The sequence below is a fragment of the Parasteatoda tepidariorum genome, chromosome 2 (genome assembly GCF_982258835.1).
Source record: "Parasteatoda tepidariorum strain Cologne lab strain chromosome 2, Ptep-v5.0, whole genome shotgun sequence".
NCBI lineage: Eukaryota > Metazoa > Arthropoda > Arachnida > Araneae > Theridiidae > Parasteatoda > Parasteatoda tepidariorum.
This window is the reverse complement of record NC_141756.1, coordinates 67812146-67828320: the sequence shown is the minus strand read 5'-3', so window position 1 is coordinate 67828320 and position 16175 is coordinate 67812146. Positions and strand designations below refer to the sequence as shown.

General features: G+C 28.7%; 1 long non-coding RNA gene across 1 annotated transcript; it reads left to right on the top strand.

The window, feature by feature from the left end:
• The first annotated feature begins 6560 nt into the window (after positions 1-6560).
• LOC147815828 (uncharacterized) lies at positions 6561-9596 on the top strand. Its single transcript, XR_015431405.1, has 2 exons — positions 6561-6701; positions 9197-9596. It is a non-coding gene; the product is annotated as an uncharacterized LOC147815828 (long non-coding RNA).
• The last annotated feature ends 6579 nt before the right edge of the window (positions 9597-16175 follow it).

Here is a 16175-nt window from a genome sequence, read left to right as displayed (position 1 = left end):
AATGAATAATGCACTTCTTAGAGGTTGCAACCATTTAAGGGAGGAAGAAACAAAAACGCTATCGATGTTTAACGAATCTCAACTGTTTCTGAAAATATTCAAGTTTCTCACATAATTAATGCAATTTTGACCTTTTTTTACCCCCTGCTTTACCACTAATCCATTAGACTTCAATAACTTTCTTTTTCACTTTAATATTTATTTTTGAATCAGGTAAGATTTTTTTTTAATCTCTTTTCTGATGAGGGTCTTAAAAGCATATAACTATGTGTTTCTAACTATAAACATCAGTAAAACATTTTTATGTTACAAATAAATACTAGATTATTTTTCATTATACTGTATTAGTGGGTGATATTATCAAGGATACACAGTGAAAAAATATTCTGCTCATATTACAGTACTGTATAGTAATGATATTTCTAGCAAAGAAATAATAATTCTGGTTAATAAAATCTATACGGTTATTATTATATTATATTAAACCATTCATTTGGTAATTTTTTTTCGTTCATATGGTAATGGTTTAATTGGTAATTCTGGTTTTCAAAATTATGTTTCTTATTACCTCATATTTAGTAAAAAATGAAAAATTAAATTTGACGGAATAAATGATGCTCTGAGATATCATAATAAAATTACTATATTTCTCCACTTTTACCAATTTTTATCGCATACTATGAAACCATATTTCATTGTGAATTTTACTAAAGTCATTAACAAAGCACTTCGTCAAAAAATTACCGAGATTTTTGGTGTTCCCAAAGAGCTAGAAATGCGATAAATTTCAACACATTCTGGTAGTTTTGATCTTTCTTTATTTCTCAATGCACAAAAAAGTGGCCTTTAGTAAAACCCGGCAGTTTATTAATATTTTGTATACAATGTTTAAAATAATGTAACTGTTATGAAATTCACGTCATACGAAATTCTAAATACTAGGAGGCTTCGCCCCCTGCTCGCTGGCGCTCACCAACCCCCGGAACTGCTTTCGCAGTTCATTTCGGATTGCTTCGCAATCCAATGCTCGCTTTACTCGCTCATTGGATACGTTCTTAACGTCTAGTTTTTGTATACTTTTTTGAATACTGAAATTCCGAAAACTTTTCACTGTAGAAAATTCTAAACCTGTACATTTCAATATTAATTTGAAATTGCAAACAGTTCACATATTTTTCTTAATCACACTATTCTAAATTTCAGTTGCTGAGAAAAGTAACTGTTGTAAGTTTTGTTTTAAAGTCTTTCCCACCAGAGTGTTAAAGCCATGTGTTGTAAAACAATATGAAATAGTAGTCTGCCGCTGGATGTAAAGCATCGGCTTTGATGATGATAATTTTGTATTTTTAATTCTCTGAAGGGCGCCACCTTAATAATATGGAATTTGTAAAATAAATGTATATATTTCTGATGGTTGATGAAGCCCATCATTTTGTGTTTTCATCAGTGTTCAGAAGCAGAACAACTATATGTTTTTTATTTTATCACAAAAATATAAAATGTATAAAAAACAAAGAAAAGAGTAAGAAAATGAGTATAGTCATAGAAAAAGTTAAAATTAGAATATAGTATTTGTCAGTTAAAATAAAAAATTTTGTTTAAGTCATTGCTAACAATTCAAATTTTTCTGAGGCAACTCTCAACCTCTAAATATTATTTTTTTTATGTACACATTTCTAAATGTCAGTATTCAACCACAAAACAACTTAAAGTCCTCAAATTTAGCATGAAGTTGAAAAATTTAATGAAAGAGGGTCATAGCAATAATGTAAGTAGAAGTAAAGTTAGTACTGTAAAATTAAAACAATATTTTTAATCATTGAGCCAAGTTCTTCAAGAAGCAGTTGTAGAAGTAGGTTGTTTATTTAAAACTTTTTATAGAATTTCTTTAAGAACACAATTGTTAATTTGAGCATTTGGCGATACAACACTTTTAGAATTGAAGGATTTGTTACGTCAAGCGCTCAGGTATCATGATTTTGATCTAGTTGCGCTTCTATGTCATTTTGATTTATGTTGCTAAGTTAACTTTCAAAAAATTTTATGGCTGGCAACGGCATTTTTATTTTAAGTTGTTTATTTTTATTTCTTTTAGAATTCGTTATTTTTTTAGCGAAATGTTTTTCAACCTAACAGAATTCTTTGCCGACTGTTTTCTCTATGAATGAAGAAAATAAAGTAAATATTTAACTGTTGTGAGAAGAATCTTATTTAGTTGTACAAAGTACTTCAGCCAAAATTTGGGAGCCACGTAAGAGAATTATATATATTGGATCAGAAACACATCATTAAAAGGCAGAATGCTTTGGTGTTTTCAAAACAAAGCAAACGTTGCCACCGGCAGAAAAGAAATACAGCCAAAATTTGGGAGCCACGTAAGAGAATTATATATAATAGATAGCTCATCTAACGAAAGTGAATGATGTTCATTTTTAATTTTAAAGGCAGTGGAATAAAAAGTGTCTTTATTTTTTATAGTTTTGTTATATTTATTTGTTATTTACTAAATCGTACAGTTTTATTATTATCATTAAGTTTTAAAATTTTAATATTAGTTTGAATAGTCTTTAAATGAATAGCTGAGCAAATTGATTTTAAATAATTAACAGGTTTTGATAACTCGTTATGAAGTGTTACTATAAAAACAGATTAATCAATGAAGATATTTGTCAGTGAGAGTTATAGTTAGGGGTTATATCAGTGAGAGTCACTCAAAATTTGAAATGAAAAATGTAGATATTACTAAGAAATTGAACTCTATGATATTTCATAATATTTCAATTTTTCCGCTAATTTCGAAGTTCATTTTAACTTTCCCCCATTTCTTTTATAAGAACGAAACACGAATCTACCGTAGCTAATACGAAGCCTCCATGGTGCAATTGGCTAGCTCGCTCGGCCGTTAATCAAAAGTTTGGTATTTCGAGCCTACCCGGAAGGGCAACAACTTTTTTCCCCATGTACAAAAGGTTGTGAGTTCGATCCCCACCAGCCGAATGTTGGTAACTGATGCAGGCTTAATCTGCTGGGGTAACCAAGTCCTTTAAGTTCCAATGAGAAATCAATAGGGGTATGGATCAGAGTTTGATTGTGTTCTGGTTCAGATCAAAATTATGATCTACAGATGGATGGTGTGTGAATGTGTTCTCTTTGTAAAACAGGCTGTGACGTATGTGTGTGATAGAACTCGAATTCTCGACCATAGATGGTGACATCGAGAAGAATAACACCCCTTTACCTTAAAAATGGGCTTGTTAGTATTGACAAGTTGCAGAAGGCAACAACAACAACAACGAATCTACTAAAAAAGAGAACTCGTCTCAACGGTTGCGTGACGTTCTTCTCGTTCCGTCAAAATCGTCAAAAGAGAGGGAGCATTTTACAGAAGTCTGAGGTTTGGGGTGAAAAGAGAGGGGGGATATAACAGCGTGCTTGCTCTACTTTTATATCAGCTCTATGGGGTAAACTATGGCAAAATCAGGCAATGAAAAGAATGCTTAATCCTATCCCGGGCTGTTGTGCCAATAGCGATAGCAATGAAGAAAAACTATGAAAAATAAAGGAATTGATAGGAAGAAGGGACAGGATTCTAATCTGGATAGCAATTAAAATCTTGCCTAGTTAATAGTCGAAAAGTACCAGCGAATCTGGGAATAAAACAGTCAAGCAAAGAGATTACCTTTCCACCAACATGCCGTTGATCCCGAAATTGTGGAGACTTAACCTTTATGACACCCTTGGCCGATAACTGAGTGTTGCAAAAAATATTTTTTAAAAGAATTATTGTAGTTGTCAGAATTCCTTTTTGAGAAAAAAAACTTTTTATTTTATTTTAGAAGGAAAATAATTTTTGAATTTAACAATAAGTAAAGTCCGAATTTCTTCAAGGAATTTAAAAAGGAAAATAAAGCTCCAAAATTAATATAATAAATGTTTAGAAAATTTATCTTTTAAAAACTCAATATATTGCTTTTTGTGTCAGATTTTAACAAAACATGATAAATTGCCAAATTCATTTCTTCTTTGGCTTCATTTCAGCAAGTAATTATAGGAAATATGGAGAAATTTTGTGACATATTTCAATTCATCGTCGATTAAAATTGTTTAGAATATATTGGATATATAACATGATCCGTGTTAAATTTAAACCATTTTATAAATAAAATAGTCAAATAAGATTGATGAGCTGAATTGATCGGCTGCAATAACTAAGTCAATTCTCCTAATTCTGAAAGTTTTTAATTGGATAACTGATTTCTTTTTCAATAACGTAAACTTATAAATAATATCATTCTGTTAGTTCCACACAGCCTACAGAAAATTTGTAAAAGGTGTCTTTATGTCCCTTTCAAATTCTGAAATCATGTTCTGAAACTCTAATCTTCATATTGATTTACGTTATTGTTATGATATAAAATTTATGTTTCGTACACTTTTTTATAAAAAAATAATCTTATATAAACACATTTTAGATTTCTTATTTACTACAAACGAAAAGGTAGTTTTTTAAGAAAATCTTTTTATAAATAATAAATTACCTAATTACAGCGTGCGTGATGAAATACGTATAAAGTTTCAAAGAGAAGTTTTAAAAAAATTTTAACATTTCATTTATGGAAAATTGTTTTTTTTTTCAGCTATTTTTTTAAATGAATAGTACTTTTAATGAATAGTAATAGTTTCCACTATTAGCTACTTAATGACATTTTGTACTTTCACTTGTTTTGAAATGCTGATCAATATCGGCCTTACAGTAATAAGTTTTCTTTTCATAACCTTGCTTTATTAAATCCAATCTAGAAAACTAGGGAATTCCTGGATAAACAAACTCGCTGTGGTAGAGGATTTCATTTATTTTTTGACAGAGCTTACAGATATTTGACTTGCATTAAAAGGAAAATTAAGATTCAAATTCTGAGGAACTGTTTGATCGTTTACGCTCCAATTTTGTACTTTGACATACGAAATTACATTTTTTAAACTTATGTAAAAAAGTTTATACGTTTCAATTCAAAGTTTTTCCAACCATTATTACATTAAATAATAAAAAAAGTAATAAATGTTTATTGAAAGCTATTTTTTTGCATGGGATTATTTTTGGATAAAGGAGTTTTATAATTGTGTGCAAATTTTTCTTTTATTCCTTTAAAAAGTTCTCGAGATATGGTGAAATACGCAAAAAGGTTAAATTAACATTCACGGGTACAATCTAGGTCGCTCTCCTAACCAAGCTATGTGGAGCATATCTCCCTGATCGTTCCTACTCCCATATTTTGAGAAACAAAAATCCGTGGTTAAGGAGATTGAGCGTGAGGTGACCCAGGTTCGAATCTCAGCGATAGCTGGTTCATACGAATTCCGAACATGCTTACCACAGCGAAGTAAGATATCCTCAGTTGTACAGGGATCATAGGTTAAAATCCTCCAGCCCTCAGGCTAACCATGGGAGGTTTTCGTGGTTTTCCTCTTCATGTAACGCAAATACTGGTTAGATCCCACAAAAAATTCCTCCGAGAAGGCATATTTCCCTCAATACTTGATCTAGGAATACCCTTGTTTTCTAGATTGGGTTCAAAATTACAAGGCTTCGGAGTGGAACAATGGTAGTCGGAAACTCAAAATTGGCTTGGCAGTTCACAGACGTTTAAGAAATTAAAGAAGAAGATATGCTTAATTAGATAAAATACAATTTCATCTTTATTTCATGTCTTTGATTCACACTTAGGTATTCAAAGAAAGTGTATTTTTTACTTACTTTCATATCGTCGATACTAATTAATTACAATATTTGAGGTCAACCTCCTCAAATCATTAAGATCGATTTCTAGAACGTGAAGATCCGATCATTAGCTCAAAAGTTATTTAGGGCGGTAGTTTATTTTTTGCTCCCTGTACATAGATCTTCTCATAAGGGAGACGATTGCTGTGAAATATTTTGGTTTCCTAAATAGTATTTAGAGTTAACTTAAGAAACTATTTAATCATTATTGCAAAACCTGCGCACAGATGCATCAAAATATAAATACAACTCGATAAAGCTTAAAATGTAATTCTTTCCTTCAAAAAGTTGCATAAAAGTCATATTTTGTATTTATAAATTTTTTAACAATTAATCTGATATAAACGTGACTTTCATTTGTATAAAACAAATTGAATAACTATAACAACGGAAATAAAAAAAAAATAATTTTTTTTGCCTATGACTTATAAATACAGAAAATTCGAGAACAATGAAAGACTATATAACATACCTGAAAATCACAACCATTTTTTGCATGGTCATCGTTTATTTAGACCACGTAAAAATAATTATATACACATCGGAACATTTCTCGGAAAATGATTGATACACTCTAAAAACTGTACCTCTGATTTCAGAGGCACAGGCTAAATGTACCGTGTATTTTCTCGCGTAAGAGGCACATAACTAATGTGCCTTTAAAAATGAGAGGCACCACAACAAATTAAAGGTACCAAAGCAAACGCCAGTCAATGCGCGGTACAATAAGACTTTCGTGCCTCTGAAATTCGCTTCATTTCTTTTTCTTCGGTACGATCATGTAACGGAGAACAAGCGCATGCGCACATCAGTGAAAAATTTTATGACGAAATACGTTTTCTGTCCCCTCGCATCCACGCTACCGATGGAAGAAGTTTTCTACAAATGTGCTCTATTGATGTTATAAAAATGCTTGAATTTGGTAAGTTTAATACTTGTATCTTATTTTTATATTAATTCCTAAGTAACGACGGCATCTTTTTTATTAATACATTTCAATTTTTATTAGTGAATTATTAATGCTACAAATCTTATAAAAATGTTTAAGCGAGAGAGCTAACCCTAGTTATGTTTACATTTCTGTTGTAGTTGTATTATTTATGTTTTATCATTATAACATTAAGAGGAATGTTTTTAAAGTGCCCTATATTTGTTCTGTAGTGTTTGATTATAATTTTGTATGAGGTTTTCAATGTGGCGATTGCTATGAATAAGAAATCATTTTTATTTGAAATACCAATTTGCTTTTTTGTTTATCTTAGTTTACATTCGAGAGCTATCACAGAAATTCTCTCACAGAATGATTGAATAATTTAAAAAACAACGAAGAATGTTTTCGAATTTTTATTATAATTATGAAAAGTATACTTTCAATCATTAGCTATTTTAGAAAACAATTGACATTGATATCTAATTATAATTATTTCAAACTGTTACTAAACTTACAATTGATATAAACCTGAAGAAAAAAATAAGATTATGCTTTATTTATATTTTAAATATGGTGTAAGCATGGGAGAAAAAGGCAATCTTCTAATGATTTATAAATTTTTAATTAGTTATTATTTTTTTTGAAAAAGTACTAATGTTTAAAAATGTTTTATTCTAACATCACAGCTTTCAGTGTATAATTTCAAATTTTAGTTTTGAATTTATGACTCAAAATAGATAACATGGGATATATAATTATTTATGACTGTGAAATTCGTTTTAAAAATTTTAGCATTTCAAATTGAAATTTAATTTATTTGATTTTTAAAAAGGATTAATAGCTTGCTCCAGGGTGCTCTTGTGGCACAGCTGGTTAAATTATCTTTCACACTGCTTATTAGAGAACTAGGGTAATGAGTTAGATCCTGGCAATGTATAAAACAACTGGCGTGTATACTTTGCATATAAATTATGCCACAAGTGAAAGTTCTCTCATTGGTTATCATGCAGAAGATTCAAACGAGCTAGCTCAAGCGGAGTCCACTTTATCTGACCAGTATCAAAATTACATGGCATTTTAACCATGGCCGTTAAAAAGTAAAGCCCTAGAAATAGGATTTTTGGTCATGGTTGAGTGATGGGCGGTGATGAGTACCTTGCTCTTTGTTTAAAATAATATAATGCCAAGTACTTAACAGCTTGAACTTTTTAAAAAATATTAAAGTATTGTTAACTAGAGCAGTTTAATTTACATAATTTTGATATCAATAACTATATATAAAAAATAAAAAAATTATTTGCATAACATTCATTGGATCACAAATGGATTAGATATGCAGAATCGCTGTTGTGTCACTGGCATTTTCCAAGATAAATTCTTAATGCTTTATCGATATATACTGAATAATTTATTAAAAAAATATTTGGTACTTCATATTCAATGCTCAACACTTTATACTCCATGTTTTCTTGCTACGAAAAGCTACCTAGTAAAACTTTCTAATTCAGCATCAGTGATAATAATTTTTAAGAAACTTTTTTTTATTTTTTATTGTTATTGCTACCTTACCTGTGTTACTTAGAATAACATTATCAAAAAACTTTTTTTAATCTATAACTAATGCTTTTCCTGAACTGTAGTAAAAAAAATATGAAGCGAAGCAATTTTGATAATATTTAGAAAGAAAATATATTGATTGTAAGGATTGATATGTGTATAAACTTGATGCAGTGAAATTGTTTTTTTTTTTTTTTTTTTTTTTTTTTTTTTTTTTTTTTTTTTTTTGCTATCTGAAAGGCAATTTAATGTTTGTGTAATCTAAATTTATATTATTAGTATAACTAAATGATTAATAGTTTTTTTTTTGCTGTTACTTTGTCTTGACTGTGTTCCAGTAAATGCAAAAAAATGTTTTTAATTATTAAATATTTTTATAAATAATAATTATTTTTATAAATAATTACTTTTCGATTTACATTTGAATTTTCTTTGTTGACTCCAATTTTGTTTTGTGTTAAAAACAATCCTTGCACTTTCTTATGTATTTAAGCTTAGATAGATTTACACTTTTTTTTTTTCTTTAACATGTTGAATGCCACACTAATTTTCATGGCTTGCCCGTCTGGCCAAAATGAATTTTTCAGTATATTCAGTATATTCATTTTAGTAATAATAATAATATAAAAAAAATTAGAGCATTAAAAATTTGTTCGAATTATGTGTTTCGAATAATCGAGGTTTCGCTGTTCATCGGTGACCCCAGTGGCGCTACGAAAAAACTCAGCACCAGTCACCGGTGACCCCTATGGCATTCAACGTGTTAAATTAGTTCAATAATATTATATATAAAAATTATTTTAGCTAAACCTATTCTTAATGTAATAAAATCTTCATGAATGTATTTGTGTACATTGTGATAGAAACTTTTAACTACTTATTCAAATAAAATACTCTTACATTGATAAGTCCTGTTTTAAATGTTCTAGCCGAGCTGAATGCATGATAAAACACTTACATGGAGAGGAAAACCACTAAGCCTGCTACAGTTAGTCTGGCGTCCAGGGGACTCAAACCCATGATCCAACTACCTCTGAGGATATTTTACATCAGCACTGTGGTCAATGCTAAACTATAAATAATGTGGATGCTGTGGGAAGGATTTGATCAGGCCTCCTCTGCAAATGCTTTGCCCATGTACCTCCCCCAGCAAAGTGTTTAACTTGAGCATTTTTTCTTCCGGATACAACCTTTAAATGTCCGTTGCTATTTCTCCGAATTATTGTGATTCTGTATTAATAACTAGTGAAAACTAAAAGAAAGAAAAATGTGTGTCATTTGATTTTTTTCAAAATTTGGAAAATGTTTTAATAAAAGTTCTCTGCGAAACATGTGGACTTTTTTTTATAAGAGTCTGCATTAAACGAATCTTACCATCTCCAAGTAAAATTGACTTACAGTTGTTCCACTCTGTAAAGCAAATTTATCTATATGTTATCACCTTTTACTATGATATTTTATTTTCTCATTATAGTGCTAATTTTTTTTAATTTTGTTTTATTTTAAACTGTAATTTTTGTAAATTTGGTTTAGGCTATTCTCACTGGTTAAATTACTCATTGTATTAAGTATGTTTGCCATTATAATTTTGCTTCCAGTGTTGTGTTTTCTTTTTTTACCAGCACTTTTTCTTTATTGACCTTTAATTATGATATTACTATATATATATATATATATATATATATATATATATATATATATATATATATATATATATATATATATATATATATATACATAGCCTATACTAAGTATTTCAAATTATTTGCCAGATTTTAAAATTCTTAGCCAAAGGAAAATGTTAGAAATTTTTTATGATAGATTTTTTCTGTAGGAAACTTTTAAACATAATACAAATTTATTATAAATTAATTATTTTATAAAAATGCAAATAGAAATTTAGAGTCATTTTGCTGTTGGGGAGGAGTAAACGTGCAATGAATGGGGAAGAGATTGAAAAATGCAGATGTTTTATCGTGTTTGAGGGGAGGAAATAAACATAGATTGAGGTTTATTTTTGGCAACGTATTAGATTAGTGTAGTAATATAAAGATAAACCTGAAACGACGCTATGTTCTGCGTTATTAAGTTAGTGCATATATTATTGTCATGAAAAATTATTTTTCTGCTAAAATAATCTGCATCTTGTTTTTCGTTTGAAAACAGCTTTCGCCAATACTTTCCCCCAAAAGGGAACAAGGTCTTTTTTCTTCAATTGTAAACTAGCCATTGTGCATTTTCTCTATGGATTAGTTTTATTTTGTACATTAGATTGTTGTAATCAAGTTTAAGTTAAAATAATTTTTATTTTAATAATATTTATAAAACAAATGCATGTTTAATGATTGGGGATAAAAATGCGGAATTTCATGATTTTTAAAATACTATAAAAAATAAAAATTCTGAAACAAGCTTTCAAAAAAAATTGCAAAATGCTTTTCATATATTCAGAGCTCAAATAAAATTGTCAATTAAATAATATTAAGTGCAGTTAGTTCCAGGGTTTGTTGATTTAAATCAGCTTGATTTAAATCAAGATTTAAATCATGATTTAAATCAAATGATTTTTTTAAAAAAATCATTGATTTAAATCAACTAATTTTTTTTTATATATATTGATTATAAAAGTTAAAAAACAGTGTTTTAAATTATTGATACTTTTATTATTTTCTTTTCTTAGTTTCAAAATTTATTTTAAATAAATTGTTGCATTAATTAATTTTAGTTAACGAAATTACTTTCTTTCTTGGTGTGTGTTAAATTCCAACATATTGAAAATTACAATTTTAAAAGTCTTTTGATTCTTGAGATTGAAAGCACAGATTAAAGTAAACATTTAATGCTGTCTTAATATAGACTTGCATAGCTGTAGAAAGTAATTATTAAACATGAATTTTTTCAAAAAATAATGTAAATATTGTTAATTAAAATTCTACCGTTTGAAAGAAAAAGCATGGAATTAAAATCTACATTATATTTATTGGTGGAAAATGTATATTTTTGAAGCTTTTTCAAAAGCATATTAAAAAGAAAATACCCAATTTGCCAAAAATAGAAAGAAAAGAAAAAGGCCAATAAATTCAGATATTTTTTTCCTGATATAGTGTCATTCTTCCCTTTCAAACTCTATTTGAAACAGTAGGGTTATTAACTGGTATTTTTGCTCATAATATGTTTACAGTATCTTTGACATCTGATTTTCTATAACGAAATTTTGTGGAAAAAAATTCCTATGAGTACATAGATTTTTTTAAAAAAAATATTTTTAGCTTAACGTATCTATTTTGATATAGAATTAAAAGTGAATATTTTAATATAAAAATATATAGATTAAATATTTATTTTTTGATGAATGACTACATTTATAAACACAATCTGTTACATTTATTTTGTCATTTTAAAAATCAAACGGAAAAAAAAGGAAATTTTAAATTAAGATTATGGTTTGCTAATTGAAACTCTGTTTGAATAGTTAAAGTACAGGGGTCTGTCCAAGTGAAATTTACTACCGTTTACCGGTACCTACACAACTTTAGGAAAAACGGTAGAACAATTCCACAAAATACTTTTTTCTCAACATTTTATTTTTGTGTCTCGTAAGAAAAGATAAATCCAAATTTTTAATTTTCAAAAATTATGTCTACATTTTCACAAAATAGTTATCTTTGAAAAACCTAGACAGACTACTAAAGTATTCTTTAAATTTTCTATTTGAACTAGTCCTTAAATTTCAATCATGCATTTGTTTCAAAATGGTTGCTATGCATTCAAAGCTATGTATTATAATGAAAAATTATTTTAGTAAGTTAAAATATTGTTATAATATAGTTTTATTATTAATTTTGATTAAGCATTTATAAAGTTTTTTTAATCATAAATTAAAGTTCTTACAGTGTATTTGAATAAAAATCAAAAAAATCTGATTTAAATAAAAAAAATCTGATTTTTTTTAAAAAAATCACGAACTTGGGTTAGTTCTAAAAAAATTGAAAGCTAATGTTCCCAAAATGGGAATGATGGCGCCTAATGGGTTAATATGCTTCGCCAAAATCAGGCTTTTAAAAAAAAATTCATTTCAATAGAAAGAAATCTTTGATTTTACACTTGTAAAGTCATTTGATTAAACATATTTGATGTTATAAAACATACAAATTGTTCAAAATCTACATCTATAATTTTAAAATATTGTGAAAGTTCTATATTTTTCCATATTTGTGTGCAACTGTTACTAAATTATGTAATATTGTTCTTTATGTGTGAAAATAAAAGATATTAGATTTCATGATATTTAGTGTTTAATTTTGATTCTTATAAAGCTATTTTATTAAATCTCTAAATATTTAAAAAATATCTAAATTTATAAGAAATTTCCATTTTGAGGATAACTTTTTGGAAAAAAATCCATGAATTATATTGACTTGGAATAAACAGAAATAAATATTATTTTTTTATACCTATATCTGATTAGAAAAACATCATTGAAATTGTTGAAGTATCATTAAACGCTACATAATTAAAGAAATTGTGTAAATTTACATATTTTATAATTGCCTATGAAAAAGCCTTAGATGGAATCCCTTGAGATGATCACCTCAAGTGGCCAATATTCAAAGAATTCAGAAATATTTTTCATTAAGAATTATTATAATTAATATCTTGGTAATAGTGTAAACCCCTTTTTATATGAAGTGCAAGCAAATTACAAATAGGTAAAAAAAAAGTGTGTTCAAATCTGGTAAATAACAGGTTTTGGTACCACTAAATGCTTATTTCAATGAGTGGTTCATAAAAGCAAAATCTAAGGTACAATGTACTTTTCAAGCTAAGAGGTACATCTGATTTTGCCTCGGAAATCAGAGGTTCATTGTGCCTTTCATTTTTAAAGGCACGTTGTGCCCTTAAAATTCAGAGGCACAAACGATCCAAATGTGCCTCTGAAATCAGAGGTACATTGTGCCTTTCAATTTTAAAGGTACGTTGTGCCCTTAAAATTCAGAGGCACAAACGATCCAAATGTGCCTCTGAAATCAGAGGTACATTGTGCCTTTCATTTTTAAAGGCACGTTGTGCCCTTAAAATTCAGAGGCACAAACGATCCAAATGTGCCTCTGAAATCAGCGGTACAGTTTTTAGAGTGTAGGGAAGATTAATGAAATACAGGCGAATAAGCTTCTCATAACTATGTTTATCTCAACGCCATTAGATAATGAGAAATCTATTGCTATTTCAATTCGATCTATCTTAGGGGACATTTTGTAGCACTGGAATGCTACTGTTAGTTTAAAACTCATACAAACTCATGCCAACTCATATAAACTTTATACAGTTGAAAAAGACAGTTATAAAGAATTTTATACGGGCTTTAAGACAGATTTTATAAATCGGTGTGTTTACGCCCCTAGTGCTCTCGATATTGTGTGCGTTAGACGAAATAATAATTTTTTTAGATATTAGATTAAACTTTCCAGATACATTTTCAAAAAAAAAAATGCCCTCCATTGTTTACATTCAGTAACTTGAGCAGTGGTGGCTCAGGGGATAGAGCGTTCGCCTTCCATGAGGTGAACCGGGTTTGAATCCCGATGACGGCTGGACGATGCGAATTCCACATCCGGCTCGCATCGACCACAGTGCTGACGTAAAATATCCTCAGTGGTATACGAATCATGGGTTAGAGTCCCCTTGCCGCCAGATTAGTTTTTCGCGGCTTTCCTATCCATGGTTTTCGTGGTTTTCTTGTCACCAAAAAAGTACTCCACGAAGGCATATTTCTCCCAATATTTTATTCAAGAGTTCCATTGTCTTCTGAATTGGGTTCAAAATTGCAAGGCTATGGAGTTAAACATTAGTAGTCGTAACCCCCCCCCCCAAAAAAAATGGGTCTGTTGTTCAATGACTGCCATAAAATTCAGTTATCCATTCAAATTTCTTTTTTTCTTCTTCTGAGCTTTTGCACATGATTACAGTTTTTTGCTAATTGTAACGCTAGTCAAGCTTTACAGCGCATGTGTGAAAATGTTTTGAAAAAAAGGTACATCTAAAAATACTTATTTTGTATAACGTTTGGCAAAACCTCACGCTTAACGCTATCTCTCAAACGTCGCAAATTGTAATGATTTTTTCCCCAACAGAATCAATGTGTTTTATAATTTATTTTTCTAGACTTAAGTAAGTATTTTAGGAAAATATGACACACAATCCTTCTTATGAAATTAGTTTCAAGTGAATCTCATGCTTTAACAGTTTTAATGAAAAATTAAATTAGTTCGGCATATGCAGTCACGTAATTAGATCTCATTAAGACAATTAGCAATCAAGGGAAAGTAATGGAAATTAATGATTCTGCGTTATAACTTTTAAAAGGGATTAAATTTAATGAAAATTAAATTATTTCTACATAAATATTATACATACATTATTATGTATTCATATTTCTAAACAAACTTAAATAAATTAAAGAGGTAAAGTTAGCTCCACCGCTGCATATTTTGAAAAGTATTACATGACAAATTAATTTAATTTGATGGTTAAAGTTATAAACTTTTTTACTTTCAAGTGAATTTTGAAGATAAAGGAAATATATTAAACATATTCATTACAAATCAATTGAAAACTACAATAATTTTACACATTAAAAATACTTATACTAATATATAACAATATTTAATATATGACTAAATATTTTTTACAAATATGAAGCAAATTTTACACTCATAACACATAAGACACGTTGACCCTAAAAAGGAGCTTCTCTTAAAGACAAGAAACTGGAGGGAGATGTTACATCTTTACTTTTTTACTTTCAAGTAAATTTTAAAGATAAAGGAAATATATTAAACATATTCATTACAAATCAATAGAAAACTACAATAATTTTACACATTAAAAATACTTATACTAATATATAACAATATTTAATATATGACTAAATATTTTTTACAAATATGAAGCATATTTTACACTCATAACACATAAGACACGTTGACCCTAAAAAGGAACTTCTCTTAAAGAGAAAAAACTGGAGGGAGATGTTACATCTCCAAAATCGTACAAAGTAAGTCTTACTCATATAACTAACATTCTTTTGAAAACGAACAACTTTTCACAAAATAACTTTGCGTCATATTCATTGTTAGAGAGACAAATTCTAATCAATCATATTAATGTTGCATAAATTAACTTTACATGAAACATTATTTTGAATGAATTCACCAATAAAAATTACTGTTTTCTCATTTCTAAAGAAATGCTGAAGTGAGCAAAAACAAGTGTTCAAAAGTCTTTATTTTGCTTACACGAACACTTTGTCTTTCTTCAATTAATCATAAACAGACAATAGTATGTTTTAATATACATACATTACGCAGAAATTGTACAAAATATATGTACTGAAGCAATTAATAGTAGATCTGTGATTCCCTTAGATTCCACTGTGATGAATCTTTGGTTTGTGATGCTCTTAGAGTCTACTATAATGAATAGTAGTTCTGAAATATCTCTTAAATTCTACTGTAATGAATAGTAGTTCTGTGATGCCCTTAGATTCTACTATAATGTTTAGTAGTTCAGAGATGCCCTTAAGTTCTACTATAATGAATAGTACTTCTAAAATGCCCTTAGATTCTACTATAAGGAATTGTAGTTAGAAGATACTATCATAAATAGTAGTTCAGAAAGGTCCTCAGATTCCATTCTATGGTGCCCTTAGATGCAAAAACTTTCAATATAACAATACAATTTCATTTTGGTAAGCTGTATTCATACATGCATTTCGATAGTTACTGGTGACATTTACACTATACTCCAAAAGGGTGATAAATAATGAATTAGACTGACTCATAAAATTTTTTAACTCAAAGCACCTAAAGAAATTCAATAGGAATTAATTACAGTAAACTGTAAATTCAT